Source organism: Acyrthosiphon pisum, chromosome A2 (assembly GCF_005508785.2).
Source record: "Acyrthosiphon pisum isolate AL4f chromosome A2, pea_aphid_22Mar2018_4r6ur, whole genome shotgun sequence".
Lineage (NCBI taxonomy): Eukaryota > Metazoa > Arthropoda > Insecta > Hemiptera > Aphididae > Acyrthosiphon > Acyrthosiphon pisum.
In genome coordinates, this window is record NC_042495.1 from 17,446,974 (window position 1) to 17,453,892 (window position 6,919).

Below are 6,919 nucleotides of genomic sequence, written 5' to 3' on the forward strand. Positions count from 1 at the left end.
GTTACAGGTTTTCGGGTTTTGTTTAAACTGTGCATAATATGGACATGGTATAACGATTTAAAAACTTATAAAACTATATTTTTTAACGATTTAAATTGTTTTAAAAATGTTGGGTATAATAATATCGATTGAATTTTATTTGTGGAGATATCGCGTTTGCAAACTCGTTCAAAATAGAAAACTTTTTTTTTCATTTCAATCCTATTCTTAATGCTTACATTAATTTTTTTGAGCTTGAGATATCGCTAATCAAAATTTTCAATAATCATTTGATTTTTTTGATAATTTGTTACGTTCGTAAATCTGTGAATGTTATTCGTATGATAAGAGATGATGGTTTCGCTGTCAAGTTTGCTCTTCAAATGTATATGTCATGTCCTATATATATATATATACCTATAGCTAGAGCCATACAATTGTTGTGATGCTATAATTTAGGATTTTACAAGAGAAGTTTCAAACATATTGTTAAAATAAATATGATTTTGTGGCACCCATCAACGGTGTAACCCTTGTTACTAACACACGAGTGAGATCGGTTAATTATATCCGTACGAGTGCCCTCATAATATGGTTTTATTACATTATCGTATGTGCTCGTGTCATGGTAAACCTAAAACAAAAATCATCAAAAATCCCAATAACTATTTCATGTCACCCTTACTGATCGCAGTACTCGTATATCGGACCGTCCTAATGATGTACCTAATCCGCGCTTCAGCCGACATTAGCGGTTGATAGATACGCGTCATGTCACCGACGGTAAGCCATTATATCATCAAAATACTTTACAGCCTATATTGGGCTCATTGTGTACGTAAGTAACTTTAGTGAACCTATTTTTGACGTCCTGTCACGTGGGACAAGAATATATGATACACCGCTACGTTGTTGTCGTCGTCGAACAAGTATCGCCGGACCTGCTATCAATTCTTCATATCTTCCCACATTTCACAGTCATATCGTCTTATCATTTGTTATTATTATTATTGTTATACATTTACGTGTCCCCGTGACCTAGTAACGGCCTTACTATAATTTATAGTATTTATATCCTACTTGTAAGAATGAGTCATTGGGTCTAACTGTTCATTAAGACTTAAGAGCTCCATCGGCGAACACTTAATATAACTCAGGTAAGTGTAGACTGTGTGTTAAACCCATTAGGTTACCTATCAAAAGTAGTAGTTGGATTCAATTTCCTACCAGAAAATATGAAACCAAACCATGACAACTCCTTATCGTTTGTTCAGTCACGAAAAATAAAAAAACGACACATCGTTGTCAGATCAATGCATTCGTCGCTCCGCTAAGAAATAAATAAGTATATGGTGGTGAGGGGGGGGGGGGGCATTAATCTTAGAATTGATTGTAAAGTGTTTATTGGTTGTCGTCTCATTCAAGAACATAAAAGTTTTAATTTTTATAAATTCTATGCGAATCATATTAATACAGTTAATATAGTATAATATTTTAATTTAATAATATTAAATTACAAAATGAACAAATAGTAGCTGACAATAAATGTTTGTCAAATTAAGTTTACATGTTAACATTTAAAGTCAACGACATTGAAAAACATAACCTCGGAATATCAATTGATATTACAGGTATTCCAATAACCCCAAATGAAAACTGTATTACGATTGTTGAAGAAATCACGTAATATTTGAGATATTGACGGACTAATGACTTTAGTATTATTATAAATGAATAATAACACGAAAATATGATTATGTATAAGTACAATATATAATAACGTACACAGTTGAGGTCATCCCGTACAGTGTACAATATAGAAAGCGATAGTAAAAGTGTTGCACATTGTACACGCACGTATGTTTACATGGTTTGAATACTAATATTATTTGTATATTTCAACAAAATCCAATAAAATTACTTCTCGTATTTTTAGATCAGGTTTAACAGATCATTTTGCAACAATATTGTTATTATCTGATTTATTCATTCACGATAAAAAATCCTAATAAAACAATTGTAAGACCAGATAAAATAGACACTGCTCATTTAAACTTACTAATAAAAACGAAAAATTGGCATTCATGTTTGGACTAAGTTTTTAATTGCAAAATCCGCAAATTTATTAACAATTCATCTACTCTTGATACAAATTATAGACCAAAAACATTTGTAAAATAAAAGAATTGATTACTCCTGGAATATTATTTATATTAAAAAGTAATCAGCTAAATTAAGAACCACACCTTTTGACCCTCATTTAAAAAAAAAATTACATTTCTTACAGAAAAATTTTAATTTGTTATTGCGAAAATCCAAATAACTGTACTATCAAAACATATTACAAAAATCTAAAACCAATACCAAACACATTTGTAATATTATAAATGAGATCATAGGAAAACCAAATAAAAATATAAATAAAATAAAAAAGATTAAAAACAAAGATGGTATTCTATTATTAGTGAATCTAGTTTTGTAATAAACTCAATGATTATTTCATAAACGTTGCTTCAAGTTTTGACACAGAACATTCGGTCAAGGATAATATACCATTAACTGAAAATAATATTTCCAAATACACCATATTATGTCTTATTTATTTAAAGACATTTAAAAAAAAACAAATAAATCAATAAATTCATATTACATCTTTATTATTATAAGTACATTTTAATCATTCTTATATAATTTATTTATTAGTGTAACATGCCAATATAAATTAATAAGTACAATATTCATAATATGAATATTATGAAGCTGTATGTTTATCTAAAAAATAAAATAAAATAACAGTTGATTTAATTTAGTTTTTTTAATTATGGACTAATAAATACATAATATTATTGTAGCAATTGATAGTTTACTTGCGTATATATAAGGTACCTGCAATAGACTTTCTTCTAAATTCCAATTCTTCTGACTAATTTCAAAGACTTCCAACAAAATTAAAAGACTCCCCTTAAAATGCCAAGACCTCCTACTACAATATAATACACATTCTCCTATATACCATATATTCCGCCTCAATTCAATGACTTCCGTCTATAATATAAGACTTCTCACTATATTCATAGACTTTCTCTTAAATTTCAATAGTTATGACTAAATTCAAAGACTGTCGTCTATATTACAAGACGTCCCCTTAAATTACAAGACTCGAAACTAAATGAACACGTTTATTGCGTATGTCTTTTTGCAGTTTTCACGCTGTGCGTATGATAAAAGTAAGAAAAAAATATAAAGTAACTGCTCATAACGACGTACGTATATTTAAAAACATACGTTTAATCAACGCTAAATAATAAAAAAATGACATTCAGCCACGTGTAGGAAATTTTAAACAATTTCTTTTAAATGTAAGATTTCTCACTAAATTAACAGTATTATTATTATTACTATTATTATTATTATTATTATTATTATTATTATTATTATTATTATTCCCTTTAATTTCCTCGTATTCTGAGTTCTGACTAAATCCAAAGACTTTCAAATAACTTAAAATACTTCTCACTACATTCATAACTATAGGTACTGCGTATGACTTGTATGTATTATAACTAGGTTAACAATTATAACTTTTTATTGCTTAAAGAAGATACGCAACTAAATTCAATAGGTAGGTAAGTACATGAGTTTTGATAATTTTACATTCTATTAAAATGTTTTTTTAGGAAAAATATGAAATTCTTAAGCAATTAAATCTCCCGCCTCAGTGAAATAGGTTGTACCTATATCTCTTTTCACAATTTTTTTTTCAAGTTTTCATAACTGTGTTTTTGTAGTTCCCACGAAACTGATTGTAGCATAAAACAATCAAAGAAGTTCTACACAGCAAAATTCAGTCTCTACCATTTTCCCGGGAACTACACACAAAAAGTTATGACAACTTGAAAAAAAAAAATTGTGAAAACAGAGATACGACCTTCTTCACTGCGGCGGGCGAAATGTACCCCTAATATTTTCATTATTTTTTTTTCTAGAATTTCAGAATATCTTGTTTATTATATAGGATATTCTATAAATTTGAATAAAATTTAAAATTATTTTTCTACACAATATTACCAATAAAAATTAATTAGACATTTCATGTTTTTTATGTAATAATATACAAAATTATGTAACTTACAAGGTGCTATGAATCACTACAAAATTACAAAAATTTAAATAAATTTAATTGAAATAGGTACATGTTCTAATCATAAAAACTGGGAATCAAAAACTGATAAACTCTCACAGGAACTACTTTAATAGATCTTCAATAACTACATAAATAATAAATATATAAAGTTTAACAGGAAGGCCAGACAAAAAAAAAAGTTCTAAAATTAATTTACTCAAAAATAAAGATTGATATTTAAACAAATTCTGAAAAATAAACTAGGTACTTGACTTCAATAAATGTATTCACCATTATAATTGTTCTTACAGTAAGATAAAACAAAATTGGCTATTTTTAATTGAAAAAAAAAAAGTATAAATCAAAATGTTATACTATACGCTTGAGTACTATACTCAAGTGACTATTAATTATATAATTTATAAAAAAATTAAAATAAAAATAATGATTAGAACAAAAGTTATCTTATCTGTCAGATCTCCCTGTTACACATCCTGTGTATTATAGGTATAGTACACAGTCAAATTGATCATAATTTATATATTTATCAACTTCTTGGTTAACATTAATTGGAACCTAGGTAGCTTATATTATTAAAGTGATATTTACCTTTTTTGTATTACTATTTTTTATTTTTTAACAGAAAACTGGTTCTATAATATGAAAATACATAATTAATTATTATGATCCAAAACTAAAATAATTATTACTAGTATTTACCTTCAAAAGTAGGATATACGCTGTATTGTGCACAAAATAATGATGCTGATCTTAAGTATTCTTTGAAAAAATAAAAAAAATAACAGTTTAATTGGATACAATTGTTTATTTTTAGTTGAATATAATATTTATAGAACCTTCTGAATCATAGTTTAAGAGTATATGAGTATATTATAATTTAAATTATAATAATAATAAATTATTTTGTAATGTGTGAGATTTATGTTATATGGGTTTGTAACCAGTTTAATAATTATCTACCTGTTGCATTGTCAGAACTATACTCATTAATAAACTTATTTATTGGATCTGAAATGATTTGAATTAGGTTCACGTAAGTGTTTATTGTTACTTTATATATGCTACATTTTATATTTGCATAGACACCTGCATTAAACGCAGTAATAAATATGCATGGATTATAAATAAGCATTAAACATTCAATAACTATTATTATATATTATCATTGACAAAAACTACTTACCAGGGTATACAGAAGATATAGATTCTAATATATCATATAACATAAGATTTTAGTTTACACTATAGGTCATATAAATATATTTTATAAATGTGTATGAAGGTATAAAATAAAACAACAGCAAGGAACATGAAAGGTTAGCGGTGCTTGTAACGATATGTTTACGATGATGTGTAATATTTTAATTATAATGTTGAGAGATGTATTGAAAATCTGTGTGTCGTATTAATTACAGCACCTAGGAAGAAAACGGCACACTAACATTAACAACTTACATATTAGGTACAGCCACTGATAATGATTTTGGTGTAAAAAGAGTTTTTTACAACTACTTGTTAACAACATAATTTCTCCTTTTACTATTGTTAGTACGTGTGATCGTTATATTACTGAGAAAGTATACAACAAGACTACAATTTATTATATACCATCTCATACTGAATTAATTCCCTCTTCCCTGATGCTGAATTATAATAATATAATATATACATTTATTATCAAATAATAAAATTGAATATTATACTATTATAACTATGTGATAGCCGGTAAGCAGTCGTGTAAACTTACTCATCTTATTAAATTTTGTTATTAAATCTTGTGGCTCCCAAACGTCCTTGAATCGGTACGCTATAAAAGTATGTATTTTTATATTATGTATAAAAACAGCAACAAAGTGAAATATTATTAAATGTTTTTATAATTCAATATAATCAACTACACATAATTCTAATAATTACAACATAAAAATCATATAATATTATAATTAAGTTTTAATTAGGCATGATGCAATGTAGTAGGTTAGTAGTAGGACCCTCAGTTTCTCCTCGAATTTAAACTATGAATCATCTCTGTATAAGATAGGTTTTTATTCTACACTAAACCAATAAAGACTATCAGCAATACAGTGGATTGAGATCAGCCATGGGCACACAAAAATACACAAAAATGTTGTAAAAACTGAAATTTATAAATATTATAATATTGTCAAAAGTTCAAACTTTAAAAAAAAGCTCCGTCCGTTTTCTTGAGAAGATGTTCAGAAATTTTATTTTTTTTACAACGTTAAAATCAAACCGTCTAAAGTCTCACAATCTTGTCACAATGGAGGGTCTAATTTATTTTTTATTGACTGACTGGAACCACCTTAATCATCTATATTACTATATAATATTATAGATTCAATGACCACAGGACATGTTATTTATTGTTAAAATATAACACGATTAATGACTAGACAAGTATACTTACTGAATATATTTTTAAAAATTCCAAAATAGTCTTCATTTTTAAAAACAGTACCTAAAAATAGATAAATTATATTATAATATATAAATCTCAGTTTATAATTTATTGTTTTTATATTTCAATATAATCCACTACAAATACTTGTGGACCTACGCAATTACAACATATATTTATATAATCATATTCAAATTATTAATTTAGCACAATGCAAGTGTAAGTATACTTAGCATTGTAAATAAAACAGCAACATGTCACGGATTTAGCAATAAATTGGTATCTTTTTTAGTGTGGTTTAAGGTTCTTACTCATTAAACATTTCTTACATCTCTAAAAATAATCTCTGATATTTTTGCCTTATTCAATGGAGTTGT

General features: G+C 26.6%; 1 non-coding gene across 2 annotated transcripts; it reads right to left on the reverse strand.

Annotated features, from left to right (window-relative positions):
- Positions 1-2,736: 2,736 nt before the first annotated feature.
- On the reverse strand, positions 2,737-6,600 carry LOC100534636. Of its 2 annotated transcripts, none has more exons than XR_003839562.1 (8): positions 6,552-6,600; positions 5,871-5,930; positions 5,307-5,330; positions 5,084-5,131; positions 4,823-4,882; positions 4,712-4,724; positions 4,112-4,127; positions 2,737-2,865 (listed from the first exon to the last, which is right to left on the reverse strand). It is a non-coding gene; the product is annotated as an uncharacterized LOC100534636 (transcript). The 2 variants fall into 2 exon arrangements; XR_003839561.1 differs by having other exon boundaries at positions 4,712-4,755.
- Between the last annotated feature and the right edge of the window lie 319 nt (positions 6,601-6,919).